Below are 17,615 nucleotides of genomic sequence, written 5' to 3' on the forward strand. Positions count from 1 at the left end.
TTGAAAACATTTAAAATTGTTAAAAACAACTTTAGTCATGCTCCATCAAAAGCTGCCTAATCACTAGCTAATGTCTATTTAACAGAGGAATATTATGAATGGGTTATTTTTTTATAGATTTCTTTGGAAAGCTAACTGCACATACATTAAGAAATAATGTTTGTTCTTAAGTTAAATGACATTCAATAAGAAGGCCATGTAACACAAGACCCATTTTTTGTTGTTGTTTATTTATTGACATATGAGACAAATGGATTCTATGTGGCATAGAAAGTGAAAAAATAATTATCTTTAAATAATAAGAATGAGTAAAATGGAAGCAAGTAAACAGTGTAATTATTAAAAATCCCTTCACGTTGGCCTTCCTATTATTCAAAGATATTACTTTGAATCATTAACAACCATTGGCCTAAAAAAGTATTTAATAGGAGAAAAAAAAAATGAAATCTCTTCTACCTTCTCCAAACTGTCAAAGAGCAGTGATTTATTTTTATTTTGCCACAGCAGTTTTCCTTGTATGCTCTACCCTAAAGCATATACTAAAAATGAAGCAAAATGGGTTAATTTATTTCACTTACAAAGTTGTAAAGCACTTATTGTCTCTCTATATAAAAGTATGTTTTGACTCCATCCTGAAGGGTTAAATGAGAGAAAACTATCTTTTTAAGTTACAGAACCAATGGAAATATCAAATTACCTACATTCTGCTAAACAAATAAAAGTTTTAAAAATGATAGACCATTTTAATTTTGCCCTTCAAATAATAAAGCCTAAGGAAAGAAGGTTATGCAAGTACAATTTTTGGAAAGCAACTATTAAAAGTTGAACATCATACAATTTTTCATTCTCAATAAAATCATGAATATTCATGATGATATATTCATTTTAACTGTCTGGCACTAGGGTAAGGATTTCTGAATTAGCATGCCTGATAGAGTACAGTACATTACTGGAAGTTGTAATGAATGCTGGACTTTTTTAACCTGTATAAAATCTGTTTTTGAGTCCTTGCCTATTCCTTTTGCATTTCGTCACAGCAGCCAAAGTCATAAACTCAATGAAAAGACTGAGGAAATTAAGTCAGCTATACAGAGGTTACCAGAATAGTTGCCAGAAAGAGTAATGAAAAATTTCCAAACTCTGTTGAACTATATTCTCAAGATATCAAATAAAAAAAATCAACCATAATACAAATTGCTTTTGTGTAAAATGACTTAAAATGTATTTTTTCCTCAATTGGTATGCAAAATTTTAAAAATATAACTGGTAGGTAAGTTATAAAAGTCTTCTGAAAAATATAATTGTAAAGAATGAGAGAAATAAAAGATGTTGAAAGAAAAAAATTTGCTTCATATTTTAAAAAGCATAGTTCAATTAAATTAAATTTGGCCAATAGTTATTGTGTACGAATTAGGATAACACAACTATAATCAGTGAGGACAAACAACCAAATAGCTATTGAGCACTTTCTTAAAAATTATCAGCCTTAGGAAATGAGAAGCTAACCACAATTCTTAAAACTTTATGTCTTTGACATTTGCCAAAGAGGTTCTTAATCTATTTTAAAATTATTTGGCATTTTTTCTTTATAAGATGTTGTCCTCTAAATACCAGAAAAACAGTGTAATTTGAACTAGTGGAAACTGGTGAAAATGATTGTTATAAATGAAATTTGGTAAGGATCTGTTCATGTTTCTGTTGGGTATATTCTTACAAGTGAAATTTCTGAGTTATAAGGTATGGGAAAATTCAGCCTCAGCTGTTCCTCTTTGGTCAAAATTACTTTGTGTCTCAGAACTAGTGTTCTTAGGAGAGATTTTAAGTATCTGTGTATAGTTGTGTTAATTAACTTTTATTTATCATTGTATGTGTTGGTTTTCCTGGATCAATTATCTGCACATTTCCTGTGTGGCAGAAAATGGCGGGGGAGAGGCTATAGCTTTGTACCCAACGAGGTGATTTTAAAACTCATAGCTTTTATTCTTTATTACTAGGTTAGTTGTCTTATTTTATGTAGCTTTGTCAGTGTAATATTTTGTGTATTCAGAAACTCTTCTCTGAACAAAATCATTTTATTTTAATTGTTGCAAGTATAAAGTTTGGATTTACACTTGAAATTGTGCCTAAGGATGACTTTAGGCAATGGATTTTTGCTTGTGCGTTCTGAGCACTACTGCCATTGGATCCTTTTACTGCTGAAATTTTTCTACAGTTACTGCTGAGGTTTTTCTATACTAGAATCTTTTAGATACCTTTTGGAGTTTTGGTTTTATATTTGTCCTCTCTCTATATATATATTTTTGCTGAAATATGAGTGTGGCTTTTTTTCATTAATCTCCTTTTTGCTACTGAATTATTTCCAGGAAGAAGAGAAGCCAATCCGGATTTATGCAGTAATTTCAGAAGATGCTTTATTACTATTTTCTTTTTTTTCTTACTAATTATGTTTTATTGGATTCCATTTACTTTTTTCCCTCAATATTACATGTCTCATTTTCATATGTGACTATTCATGTATGTCCGGTGAATAAACCTCAGAAACATGTTAAGTCAAAGAAGCCGGTCACAAAAATTACATATTTCATGATTCTATTTATATGAAATGTTCAGAATAGGTGGATCTATATTGATGGAAAGTAGGTTAATGGTTGCCTAAGACTTGAGTGAGGGGTGGGAGAATGGAGAGTTACAGCTAATAAATATAAAGTTTCTTTTTGGGGTTGTGTGAATTATTCTAAAATTGGATTATGGTGAAGAATGCACAGCTCTGTATACATACTAAAATCCATCGATCGTATACTTTAAAAGGGTAAACTTTATTATATATACATTATACATCAATAAATTGCTAAAAAATAATTGCTAGTATATGTTAGGCATGACTGTAGCCATCGAACAACAAAGCATTGTCTTTAATTATAATACCATCTTGCGAGTTTCATTGTCCTTAAATAACAGAAGTAACAGATGATAAAAAACAAAAACAAGAACAAAATACTTAAGTTCCTGAACCCTTTAAGGCCACAGAACTGGCAGAATAAAGGGAGAGATGAGAAGACAAGTCTCCCTGACTCCAAAGCAGTTGGTATTATAAGATATTGCCTCATCAAGGTATTGATGTTCTTTCAGCTAATGCTGTGGAAAGGCTTTCTATACCACTCCCCCCCCTCCACACACACATCTACCCAGATTCATGCAAAGTGTTATTTTAAAATTGCCTCGTTGAGAAAGCAAAACCTTCCCTTAAGTCTTATTAAAGATCCTTTATGTACCCAGTATGCTAGGTACTATGGGATACAAAAATCTTCCCTTAAAGATTCACATTTCCTTCAGTCAGTAACAGCAATGTGGTCAAATAAAGTCTTCACATACACACACATGCACATACACACTCACATGCATGCGTACACACATTCATATATCTATAAACCAAAGAAGAACTGAACGAAAAACTCATAAAGACATTAAGAACATGACAAACAAGAAGTAAATCCTATCTTCCTCTGCATTTTATATATCACAGAGTACATAGTTTATCATTTATGAGATAAATTATTTGCATTTGCATGCTTTACTTAAAAATATCCAAGAAAAGATAGTCTTTATCAGAGGAATTTAAAAAACAAAGTGTTTTTTAAGTGGCAACCCATCATTTTTGGAAAAGGAGTAAAGCCCAGTTCTTTTGGATTCAATAAGCTAAAAGACAGGTACTATCTGAATCTTTCTGTGTTATAAATTTCTTAGAGCTGTCACACAGTAGTCTCTTGTAAGGAAGTATTTTCTTAAGTGGTACTTAGATGCTAATTAACTTCACCCAAACCCTGAAATATCTTTCAAACACATTTTCATAAGTGTTTCTGGCATAAGTGAATAGATTTCCATTTTACTCACATACATTGATACTCTATTAACTTAATCTTAGAATCTATTACTTGTTTTAATAATGCTGAACTTGTTAAGTAAACTTCATATTGATGAACTCATTAAATGTACCCACTTTTACGAAGTGAAAGATAACTTAAAAAACTGATCATTTCAGATTTATAGGCCAAAAAAGTAACTCACTTTGTTTTAGCAACCAATTACTTTACTTCAAGCTTTTCAGGGGTGGATATTTGATATATTTTTAGTTTTGTACAAATGTTAAAAAGAGATATGTTTCAGATATGAATATATCAACAGAATCTTAGTAGTTTGGTAAAGAGTCACACTCCTTTCGCTAGAGCAGGAATTTACTTTTTTTCTTTTTTTTTTAGAGTTGATTTTAGAAAGGTCCAGTTTTGCTTATCATGATAAGATTTTCCAGGGAGAGGTGGGGAAAAACAATAGTTTCATGGATGAGGGAGGTCATAGGGCTTCCAGTGTTTTTCAGGAACAGCCTTTCTTGCACAACTATAGAAAACCACTCTAATTTTCTTCTCCCAGAGATGGAGATTTCCTTTTAATATGTAGAAAAACATTTAGAACTACAACAGATGAGACCGTTTACCTCCTTAATCTGCCCTGGTGGTGACATTCTCAGTCTCTCTCTCAGGCTCTTTGAAAGGATAGAGAAACAGCATCTTAAGCAAAGCAGCCCCAAAGCAAAAAGTTCTTTTTAGAGTCTAGAACAGAAGGCCCGAGGTGTGATAGAACAGGAACTGTGCTGGAAACTATAGCAGCGGTAAACACAGTGTGCCAAAAACTGAAGTAAAAGGGATCAAGGTCCAAGTTGCTAAGTGTTCAGAGGTTGTCAGTTGTCAGAGGCCTAAGAAATATTTTTAACCTCATGATGAAGTGCAGAGGTTACTAATTTAAATGCACACAGGAGCCATAAAAGTAACATAATATAAATTGAAATCATGAAGTGTGTTGCCTTCAACTTTGTTCTTTTTCAAATTGCTTTGACTATTCAGAGTCTTTTACGGTTTCACATAAATTGTAGAATTGATTTTTTGCTTCTGTAAAAACATGCCATTGTAATTTTGATAATGATTGTGTTGAATCTGTATATTGCAATTGGGAGAAAATATTTGCAAACCATCTATTTGATAAGGGCTTGACATCCAAAATATATAAGGATCTCATGCAACTCAATAACAAAATAAATAAATAAATAAATAAATAAATAAATAAATAAATAAATAAATAAATGACTTTGATTAAAAAATGAGCAAAGCACCTGAACCAACATTTTTCCAAAAAAGACATCCCAATGGCTAACAAGTATGTTAAAATTTGAAAACAGGTGTATTCCAAATTTGGGAAATTTTCAGCTATACTCTTTCAAGCCATTTTTTTTTCTTTTTCCTTTGATAATAGAAATGTCAATGTTTTATTATTCTACAGGTCTTTGAGGTCAGTTCCTTTTTTTTAGTCTATTTTCTCTCTGTTGTTCAGATTATGTATATCCCTTTGATCTGTTCTCAATTTCACTGATTTTGTCCTGTGATCTTCACTCTACTATCAACAGGTTTTTAAAAATGTTTATTTATGTTTTTCTGTTCTGTAATTTCCATTTTAAATAACTTCTACTTCTTGCTAAGATTGTTTTTAATTTTTTTATTTATTTAATAAGAATTTATAATTTATCGTTGAAACTGTATATGGCACCTGTTTTAAATTCCTTGTCAGATAATTCCAACATCTGACTCATCTTGGTATTGGTGTCAGTGGATTCTTTTCTCATTTAAGTTGTGATTTTCTTGATTTTGATATGACAAGTGATTTTTAATTGTATCCTGAACATTTCGTCTTTTATGTTAAGAGCCTCTGAGTCATTGTTACATTTTTTATTTTAGTGAGAAGTCACTCTGTTTAGGTTTATCACATGGTTCTGGACTACTTTAGAGACTGTGGTTCCAATTATTATTTAATTTGCATACACTGGAAGAAGCGTTATTTTAGCCTGGTAGTTTATTTGTATGGTGCAATATTATAGTGCTTACTGGTCTTTGCTGGAGTTGCCTGAGGGGGCAGGAGGGGTTTTTCAGGCAAAGTCAGAGTATCTCCAGATGGCAGAGTGGAGACTCAGATTTGAATACTGAAGAGGCTGTCAGTGTCTATGCCACCTACCTGTCTTGGTGTCTCCCTTTAGAGGAGGAGATGCTCAGGTCTCTAGAGACACAGAGGCTTCCCTGACTGATTGCTGTGGTATGATCCTACTGGTGACCCCAATGTCACTGGTGTCTCCGTTGGGAAGAGGAGTCTCTGGAATGCCAAATATAACAGTTTGTGCAAGATCATGAAAGGAAACTTACTGGGTTTTGATGTTTTCTTATTTTAATGCTTACATTTGGTTTGTAGATGTAAGTGTGCTTTGGCTTGTACTTATGGCCAGGATGTGTGTGTGTGTTGTTTTTTTTTTTTTTTTTTGTATCATATTAATGGTGCTAGTAGTCAAATTTTGTTTTGGAGGATACATGAAGGAACTCATTAGGCAGATACCAATATCCACAGCCACCATGATATAGATAGATAGATAGATAGATAGATAGATAGATAGATAGATATAGATATATATAGATAGATAGATAGATATAGATATCTATATCTATAGATATAGATAGATATAGATATAGATATAGATATATAATAGTTTTTATATAAAAAAGGCTGTGTTGCGCCCAGAGCTTTTAAGGAAGATGGGCCATTCCAAGCAGATGCTTTTGAAAACATCTTCCAAGAAGTTCTGCTTAGCTGGCCCAGGGGAAACACATAGCCCTTGTTGGGAAGCAAGAGGCAGTGAATGTGTTGTTACTCTGCAAAACTAAGAGTATGGTAACGAGGGTATGGAGAAGGCACTTGCCCAGGTTCACAGAGTTTGGTACCAGCCTGCTTGTACTTTAGCCCCTGCAGCCAAATGACCCTTGCTGTGAGCTGGGCCTCTAAGAGGCTCACTGGCAGACATGAAAAGGCCAGCACATCTGGTCGGAGACCCGGGGTGTATGAGACACATCTGGTCCTTCCAACACTCCACCCAAGTCACCCTCTGGACTGCACACCACCTCCCCGGAGTGTGAACGAAGGGGGTTCCAGAGCCACGATTCGACATGGTCCCTTCTCATCCAAGAGGCCCAGGAGCTCCTTCCTGTGGCCTCACCTCCTTACTGCCTTCTTAATCTCAAAGTAGACTTCTGAACTGGAGAAGACATCATCCACTGCCACACCTTTCTGCCTGGGCTCATTGTAGTGGTCCTTTTATATTCATTTAAAATTGAAAAACTGAGGCTCAGAAAGGTGATCACACAGCTAATAAGGGACAGAGTCTGAATTCAGAACCACAGCTGTCTGAAGTATCCTGAAACTGAGCTCTTTCCACCAGTTTAAAGCTGCCATTTTGGCTTGTTCCTCAACAAGAATGGATTGGCGGATGGGACGGTGGATCGTAGACCAAAGCATCCCCGGGATCGCTGTCTGTGGCTGGCCATGAGGATGCAGAGAGGAATGAGACATACTTTGTACCCCAAAGGGCCCAATTTGTCAGTGAATGCTTCTCAAACTTCTGTACCCAAGTACCCTCAAATGACTGAATATTCCCTAGAGAGCCCCAAGGCTGTACATTTGCCGCAGTGAGAAAGTTCTAGGAAGTCTCCACTTCTAGCTTACAATACCTGTGAATTGAGTGTGTTATTCCATAGCTCAAAAAGCATTACATCCAATTCGATAACATTTGTAATAGCATTTGATATCTGTCACAGAGGATCCTCCTTTTACTCTCTTTGAGAGACTTCTTTCTGTTTTAACCAAAATTGTCTTAAAGAGCATTGTTCCAGATCATCTAATATTCTGGAAATTGGTGAAGAAAATATTTTAATAAATATACATTAAAAGAGACAATGTAGCTATTAGTGATGAAAATGTCAAAAATAATTCCACGAAGGCTTAGAATTGTGTAGTAACCTTGTAACTGAGTGCTTTAAATAAAGTTCTAGTGAAAATAAGCATTTGAAATATTTGAAATAAACATTTATTTGTTATCATGAATGTTATCCATGGTGAAGAATATGGAATAGTTTTCTACCTCTAACAGCATAAAATTATTATAATTGTAAATTCGTAAAATTCATAAAATGTATAACTATCATTTTTCCAACTCCCATTCTTTTCCTCTTTCTGATTTTTAACACAACATCCAGAGCAGCAACTATGCAGACATTGCTTGAATATTGACAGTGGGCAGAAGCAAAGAGGCATTAGCATAATTGCTGCTATATTTCTAGTTATTTTCTTTATTATCTTTATGTTATATATATTTATATGTTATCTTTATATTATAATATATACCTTTGGGCTACATTGGGGATTATATTTGATGTGAAGTTTTATATGATCCTTGTTTTGGTTTTCCATCATTATAAAAATCAATACAAATACATCTATTTCAATCTGATGATCGCCGATTGATTATACTGATAAATTTTATTTAGTTACAGAGATGATACTGTCTACAACCATAAGTTTGATTTTTGAGTCCTGCACTAATTTAAGTATTGAGAATTCCAGGAAAAAGAGACACTCAGTATGGAAAGCATGTAAGCTGCATAGAGTAGATAGATGGAAGATAAGGCTGGATCATAATTTTGATATTATAAAATCTTTGCAATCTGCTCTTGAGAGCTATGGATATAAAAAGAGATTAATTGGCATATACTGCTATATAAATGTAAAGTGCAATCATTATTATTATTCATCACACCTTCTGACTTCACCAAAGTGTAATTTGACCTCTCAGCAATGCTCAATTTATTTGCCAGTTCGAATTAAAGATAGGTCTTTCAGGTGCTTGAAACAAAACTAGAAGATAACTAAAGTTCTTTATAGACTAATTTATCTATAAAATGTTGTTATTTCTTTTTTATAAGCCTATGACACGCAGTTTTGTGGAATGTCCTTTTAAAATGTCTGTGAGGTTTCTATGAATTTATTGTTCATTCTGAAAAACTCAGTTTATAGCTGTTCAGTGGAAATTAATTTTATTGCTGTTCTCTTAATTTCCCCTTAAATGATCCAGACACATGCTCTTTGACCTTTTTCTAAAAATATATTAGCATGAAACACCTTTAATTATGTTTGAATAATGGAGTAAGCCGGAATATTATTTTTCTTGTTTAACTTACCAAACAGCATTTATTTTGCACCTACTTTACCTAACCTTCTTCTAGGTATACAAAAAATGAAAGAGAATATCACTGCCCTCAAAGATTTTACATTCTTGAGCCTAAAGACATTATGAAAGCTTGCAGTGTTGAATAACATACATTCTCACCTTTGATATTATGAAAAAAATTCTCAAAGATCTATACTGTCAACTTAGAAAGTAAGGGCTTTTTGTAGTAAGGAATTTTTAAATAATTATTTATTTAAAATAGTCATCATTCTTTCTGACCATTTTGCTTGTTAAAGTTTGTACTATCAATGTTAATACCCTATGAATAATTAGTTCAATCCACACAAAGAATAAGAGCAGATGATTAACCTAACACATTAAAATACATGTCAGCACTTTTAAATTCTGTCCATAGACTATGGAGAGAGCTTAACACCATTCGTCACCTTTTTTGGACTATAACTTAATTTTCAGGAAGAAAATAGGACCACATTTTCTGGTGTACTTACATTAGTTTAAATTACACAAATTAAAAAAAAAAAAAGAAAGAAACACTCCTCAACCAAAAAAAAGTTATAAGATTAGAATTTAATTACAATATGTTTGTATGTATACATGTATGTGTGTGAAAGTAAGAAAGTAAGAAAGTAAGAAAATACATTTCTTTAGTTTTTTTTTTTTTTTTTTTTTTTCAAAAGATGACCTGTCCATAGAAAAACAATCCTGGGATTTTGATAGCACTCTAGGAAACATTTTCAGATTATCCTTTAAGGGAGTAGAAAAGAATTATCTGGTTTAAGAGCTTTGGAAAGAGCTGCCTGAGTGTCAGCAGAAAAGAACATTAGTAACCAAAATGTATCATTTACAATGTGCCCTTTTTATGGCTCCTGTCAAGTTACAGCATGATCTGAAGAAAATCAACATTGTTTAAGGTTACAATGACCTTCTAAGGGCTTGTTTTTAAGAGCATGGGTTAAAAGGCACAATAGCATGAGTCACTGAATATGATTGTACTAAAGCAAATTTTATGATGCCATTTTCTTTAAACTGTGTAAGTTCAGTGTCTATCATATAATTATTTAATATTTTTGGAGAATAAGAACCTTTCTAATTTAATTTTCTGCATAAACTTAATAAAGACACGGGGGCATAATGACTTTTAAAATGTCAGCCACAATATGATAGGGATATGCTGAATATAAATTTAATTAGCTGATTATACGTTGTTATGGTTCTCATAAATTAAAACAAAGAATATAGTTCATCAATGTATGAAGGAAACTAATGTGGAAGATATTTGGTGACAAATCAGAAGATGAGGCAATAATTCATAGTGACTTGACAACCTAGGTGACTTTGAAGGTATTTGAAATGACCAACTGGGAGTAGTAGCACTGTAGAGGAAAGTTACAACTTATTTTAAATGTCAATGAGAGGTTCTAGTCAAGACAGTAGAAACAAAACACATGCAAACATTTTTTCTTGGAAATCATGGAAATAAAAAAAAATGTTTTAAAAAATTGATATATGAAATAAATAGTAGACTAGTAGACAATCTTGAAGAGAAAATTAATTACTAGAATTTAGAAATAAAGATGTACCACAAAACATATCAGAGAGAAATAAAGCGATAACAAGTATTAAAAGTTGTAAGATATGAAGAAAAGATTGAGAAGCTTCAATTGTACTTAGGAAGATTTCCACAAGGAGTAACTATACAGAACTGGGGAAAGAAAATATTTAGAGAAAATGCTTAAAATTTTTTAAGAAAAATTTTTGAAGAAAAATCTGTTTGATATTGAAAATATTCATCTTCTAAACTTTATTTTAAACCTCAAAAATCCACATTAAAACAAATGAAGACCCCTACATGTTTTCATAGAAAATAAACAAATTACTTTTTCTTATAACCTATGTTCCTTGTCGTTTTCTATACAAACTTTAATTATTTCTATTTATAAGTTTGACCTTATACATTTTTTTTCCTATTAAACACAGAAACTTTACTTTCATTTTTTGAAATTCTTTCTAACTTTCCACTTTATTTAAAAAGCTCACTGGTCATTTCAGACATGATTGCTTTCCCTACTGTAATCACGTCCAGCTTCTTCTCTGTGTTTATACTGTAATTATATTCTTAATGATATGTTAGCTTATTAAATAAAGAAACATCTTATTTATATTTTCAACCTTCATATTTTCCATAGTGTTCTGTGTAGACTCTCAATAAACATTTTAAAATAAAGCGGTGAATAAATAAACTCAGATAAAGTTCTCCATTTATTTCTAGCCATGAAATAGGCTCTTATATAAATAATTGCTCTATTGGAAGGCTTAACATTTCAATACTTTGAAGTAAAAACACAGTCGAATATCATGAGTTGTAAAATTTGCTTAGCTATAACAAATAAAAAGCATATTCCATGAGGATGCTTGCTTTTATTGGATTTCAGATAAATTAGGATTTTTCTTTACTCTGACAAGTTAGAGGAAAGACTTTTTAGTTATCTGTTACCATATGCATGTGATTAGATTTTCATTGAAAACCATAAAAAGAAAAAAATCATAAATTCATGTGAGTTAGGTTGATAATAACTTACTTCCCTATAATAGAGATTGATAAACATTAAACAATAAACATTTTAACAATGTATCCTATCAATAAAAAAAAAAAAAAAAAAAAGATTGAAAACCATCTCTCCTGAATTTTACTAGTGGAATGAATTGAAATCATGGGTGGGCTTCTTATGAGCTACAAATAATCTATGATTTATTTTGGAGCTGTGATCTCCCTCTGTTTTGTTCATTCTGTTCAACTGAGGCAATTCTCATTGTCCTATTACCATTTTAGGTTAATTTTGACCACTCTACTAGAAATTAGTTTTCATTTAGTCTTTTTATCCTCTTTCCTGCATTAATGTCAGGGAATATTTCTTAAATATTATTTGAAGGAAGTAGTAGATGAACAATTATAGAAAAAAGCAGGACTTTATGTATATATGTATGCATGCATGTATATATCTATGAATATATTCTACACAGAAGAGCTGACTGATATGAAGAATTTTGAGAAATAAGTGCTCTAAATATCAAACTCTTCCTCCACAAATATAGAACAAGAAAATACTTGTACATTAATAGTATTTTAAAAACAGTATTGTGTTGTGGATTAGAAAAATAGAGTACTTGGCTGATGAAAAATTATATTTTAACTACCAAATTAATTACAAATGAGAATTTTCAATTTGTATTCTTTATAAAACCATATATGAACCCAAAATAGCTCTTCAGAAAGAATAAGAAATAATAAATACTTAGCATCAAAAAAAATCAAGTATCTGAATTTAGACTTTCTACGATAATGGATATAAAAAGTGGACCATTTTCAGCTCACAACTAGTGGACACAGAAAAAAACTATTATAGTGTCTGTCTGAGTGGTCACATACTAATTAGATAATGTCTCATATTGACAGCTTTGACTCTTTCAGGTAAATATCTCAAGAGGAAAAGATGAATAACATGATTAACATAATCTAATTTACTTAGATCCTAGGCATTTCTGGTAACTCATGAAATGTTCTGGTTACATCGCAATTACATTAAATAATCTTAGATAATGGCTGCATATTATAGGGAGTGCTCTCTATTTCTGCTCCTCCTAAAAAACAATCGTGGTTACAGTTGCCATTTTTGAGTGTAAATACTCTTCCTATAATGCTAGTGCCCCTGAAAAGTTTGGCAATAAATGAGATTAATGACTGAGAACCATGAAACAATCTTGGAATCATGGCCTTTCTGAAACATTCAAAGCATCCATCTCTGTGCCCTCATTCTGAGTATTGCATAAAGAGAAAAACAGGGAATTGAAAGTCAGATAATTGCGATTACAGTTCAAGTTTTGCCTCGTACTAGTTATATGACCTTTGTCACCTCTCATAAGTCTCGAGTTTATCTATTTCACTGCATAATGAGTAGATTTAAGAAAATTGTTTCTAAAGTTCCTTGTAGTCCAGCTCTAAAATTTTGTAAATCTAAAAACATATATTAATATGTAAAAGATATATGTGCCTTGAATTGAAGAAAATTGTTGCTACTATTTTGCAAATAAGTAAACATTTGAATTTAATCCATGAATTTTGTATTAGCTACATTTGTGCCCATTTATATCCTTTGCAAGCTCATTTCAAATGCCACCTTTTAAAATTTTTATATCCAATAACTTGAAAGCTAACTATTTGGCACACAATTTTTTTTGTTGTTGTTGTTAGAAAGATCTGAAGATGACTACATTGCAGATAGAGTAGCCAAGATCTCCAGATTCTTTGCTTTTCTAATGTGTTAAAATTTTTATGTCTGATGTGCTGTTTCACTGATACAAAGAATATCTAGTATAAATAAACATCCAATTAAGTGTTACTTCATAAAATAACTGGCTTATGGTTGAGATGCCATAGAAATGCTAGGTAGGACATTATGAAGAATTTAACATGAGCATAATACAAGTGGAATAAACATGATATATCTCAAAATGATTCAGTTTTTTTTTTTTTTTAATAATTAAGCCCCCATTATAGAAGGCAGGGAAAAAAAGATACAAATAGTAGGAAAAATTAGATTTTCAGTTATCATATATCTGATAGATTGGCTACCATTGGCTAAGTGACAAGATATCTCTGGGACAAAAAACAAAACAAAACAAAAAAAAACAACTGAAAATGGACAAGTGATTGTTCCTTGAGGAGACATTGTTGACTTAAGCATAGCTATCTAAAGCATTATGCAGTTATGGTGATTCAATACCCATTTTGCCCTATGCACAGGGCAAGCTCATCTGGAATGAAATCAATTCTGGAAGTAAATAAAAGCATCATTCTATTATTAATTATTGCTATAGATGTTAATAGTTATTTGAATATTTACTACATGTGAGGCTCTGAGCTAAACTTTTTTCAATTATTATTGTTTCATTCTTCAAACCTCAAATGAGGTGAGTACTATTATTATCTATACCTTTCAGATGAGGCAGCTAAAATTTAAAGATGATAAGTAACTTGTCCAAGTTTATATATTCAGGAAGTGATATTTTAGTTCTTAAATACAGGTCTGGGTGTATCTAAAGCCAATTATTTTAACCAATATAATGTATTGTTTGAAGATTGGATTGAAACAGTGTCAGAATGACCCAAGAAAATAAGCCTTTTAGGATCACAGGATGTGCTGTCGGCGTGGCAACGTTGCATTCAGAGAGTAATCCATTTTAGTCTTTGGTTGGGTAATAACTAGGGTTTTTATCTCTCCAAACTACTGAAGCTCCTCTAGGCCAGAAAGTGTGGGTCCTTCCATTTCCCACAGGGCTAGCACAGTCAAGAGGCAACATGTTTTGGTTATTTCACTGGTAAAATTGTATTTATTAATATTTGTTAAATAAGTAGTTTCACGATACTCTTTCAATCTAGTTATGTGAAAATCCAAATGAAGTGGATGAACATATTGCTTGTATAAATAACAATTTTTAAAAATTTGCTCAACGCTGAGAAAAACGACGAATATAGGAATGATTTTTTTCCCTCCTGCTTCTGTTCCTAAAAAACCTCTGTTTACAGTACAGGTATCAACTGTTAGAGTAATTATATAAGGAGGGCATGACACTGAGGTGGCTCTAATACCTTGGTAGCCTACATAAGCAAAGCAAAACTTCTAAACCAGAGTCAAAGCAATAGAATTTCAGAAATTGAAACTTAAGAATAATCTATCACGAATAGTCACTGGTGTTCCCAACTAAGGCAACTGCTCAAGCTATTACCAGTCAAATAATTGCTTTGCTTTGCTTCCATGTCTCCTCTATAAAAACTTAGCCCCTAACTCCTGTCAGCGGGGCACTCTTAACCACTTTTGGTTTGACACTACCAGATTTAAATCAATGTATGTTCAAATAAACTCTTGAAAATTTTAATGTGCCTCAGTTTACTTTTTAACATTATTTTCTGCTCTTTCTTCCCTACAATGCCTGTGTACAAAAAAATAAATTAGATCAAAAGACAAAAGACAATTAAGAAAGAGAATAAAACTAAAACTTTCCAAAAAAGAAGATTTAGGAACATATTTCATCTCTCTCTAACTTCATTTAAAATTTTTTAATAATTTCCTTTCCATTATATGATTATCTAATAATAAATATATTTATGTGATTCTAAGTTCCACTAATAGAAGTTCAATATTCACATTTTTTAACTTAGTTCAAGTCTATCTTCTCTTCTTTTTAATTATGTGAATTCTAGCTTCATTAACTTTTCTCTCGTTACTATATGTTTCTCTCCAAAAAAGTAAAAAGTAGAATATATTTCATCGTAAGAGTGAATGTTAAAAAGAATTTAAGGAAATGGCTATGATAGTGACACATAAAGCTCTTGCTTCTAAATAACAACAGAGCTGTGGGAAAATTGGAGAGGTATTCTTATTTTCACAACAAACATGGTAATTGTTTTCTCTGTGGGATTGGAAAGATACAATGTTTATTTGCCAACAGTTTTCTCCTAGAAAAATAAACTTATTATCTTATTGGGATGAATATGGTGTCCTGAATTTTATCAGTGATATAACTTATCTCTGTCCATAAAAACTATTAGCTGACAGGTACTTTATAAGTGTTTGATGCTTTACACAACTTTACATAGACTGTATGTAATAAGGAAATTTGCCCTTTTTTCAACAACAGTTTTTCATATTTCCCCATGAAATAAGGGTTTAAGTAGATAAAGAAATGTTAACATATTTCTAATTATTCATTCTTAATAATAAAATATAGAAGTTTGTGAGTTACAGTTGCTGGGGGATCCATCATTTTTACTTCATTATGGAAAAATGATCTATTCTATAATTTATGTAAAGCTAACACTTTAAAATTAAACAAATACATATTGCATTTTTAAATTACTTAAAAACAATAAATTATAAAATATTTCAAACTACAATGATATATTGAGTTATTAGTGATAAGTTTCCTGGCTCCAGAAACTGTTTTCCAAACCCAGATGCATTATATCTAATATTTATGTGTAAATTATGATTTGAAATAAATTATGGCTATCTGGCTACTTTTCTAAAAATTTTTTAAATCTATATTAATCCTAGATCAGCAGTAAAGAGCATTTATTAGGCAGCTAATACATCTTTGTTGATGGCTTATATTATATCATAATATTGTAAAAATTTATGTTTTAGGTGAGCTAGACTTTTGATAATAAACTATTTACTTATTTTGTAGTTTTAGTCTTTTGTCATAATACTTTATATTTTTCACTTCAGCAATCATGATAGAATCAAAAAATCATTTACAAGCAAGGTACTGAGACATAAAATTAAAAAATAAATATAAAATTACATATGATAAAATTATTTGTCATCTTTTAATTCTGATGAAAGTTCTAGAAGGATTAATATTTATTATCATGGTTTATTATTACTTTTTTGGCATTCCCATTACAGAAACATGTATTTAGATTTTACTGTTAACAAGCATTGTAGTTACTAAAGAATTCAAACAGATGTAATATCCACCATCTAGAATGTTTCCTTCTATGTGTCAGAGTCTCACACAAGCAATGAAATATTAGTCCTGAAAATGATATACAGAATTGATTCGCCAGAACTACATGGAAGCATCAAACACTTATAAAGAAGCCAGAAAAAGCAATGTTTTCTGGAAGACATAGAGCTGGAATAACTTTTTGAGCAGCAAAATGGCAAATGTACTAGATTGTTAATTATATATTTTTTATTACAATAACAATTTAGATAGATAGCAGCTATAGATAGATAGATATAGAGATAGATATAGAGATAGATAGATAGATAGATAGATAGATAGATAGATAGATAGATAGATAGACAGATGATAGAATAACTTACTGTAGTATAATGACCAAAAGTGCATATTCTAGAGCTGGACTGCTCAGCTTTAGATCTTGGTTCTACTACTTAATTAGCTACAAGTTAAGTAAGTTACTTAATTTTTTTGTTCTTTAGTTTTCTTATCTGGATATGTTATTCAGCAAGTATTCTGAATACCAATCATAGTGATATGCGTAAAACACTTGAAACAGTGACTGACATAGAAATTGTTATAATTTTCTCATTTGAGCTCAGTATAAAGCCTGCAAGTCACTTCTCAGTGTCATTATAGATAGGATTTATGTTTTTCATGTCAATGTATGTGAATACTTTAGATTTTACAATTGGATTGGATCTAAGATCAAATACACTTGGTGTATAAAGTTAGATGAACTATCTTCTTTCCCTTTAATCTATGTGCATCTACATATTCACATGAAGATCTGAAGGAAAAAAACTTTAAACGTAACCAAAAATGGGTTGCATCTTATGTTGGCATATATAGCCTGGAGAATCTTCTAAGACTGGCAGAGATAGGCACAAGTAAGAAAGGAAATAGTTAAGTCCAGGCTTTGGTCTAGCAGGAGGCTGCTACCACAGTTTCTAGCAGGAAACTGCAATGAATGGGAAGTGAG

General features: G+C 31.6%; 1 pseudogene; it reads left to right on the top strand.

Moving 5' to 3' along the window:
- The first annotated feature begins 6,841 nt into the window (after positions 1 to 6,841).
- The window catches only part of LOC107515578, a 59,776-nt pseudogene continuing 49,002 nt past the window's right edge, over positions 6,842 to 17,615 (top strand).

The sequence above is a fragment of the Rousettus aegyptiacus genome, unplaced genomic scaffold (assembly GCF_014176215.1).
Source record: "Rousettus aegyptiacus isolate mRouAeg1 unplaced genomic scaffold, mRouAeg1.p scaffold_m13_p_1, whole genome shotgun sequence".
NCBI lineage: Eukaryota > Metazoa > Chordata > Mammalia > Chiroptera > Pteropodidae > Rousettus > Rousettus aegyptiacus.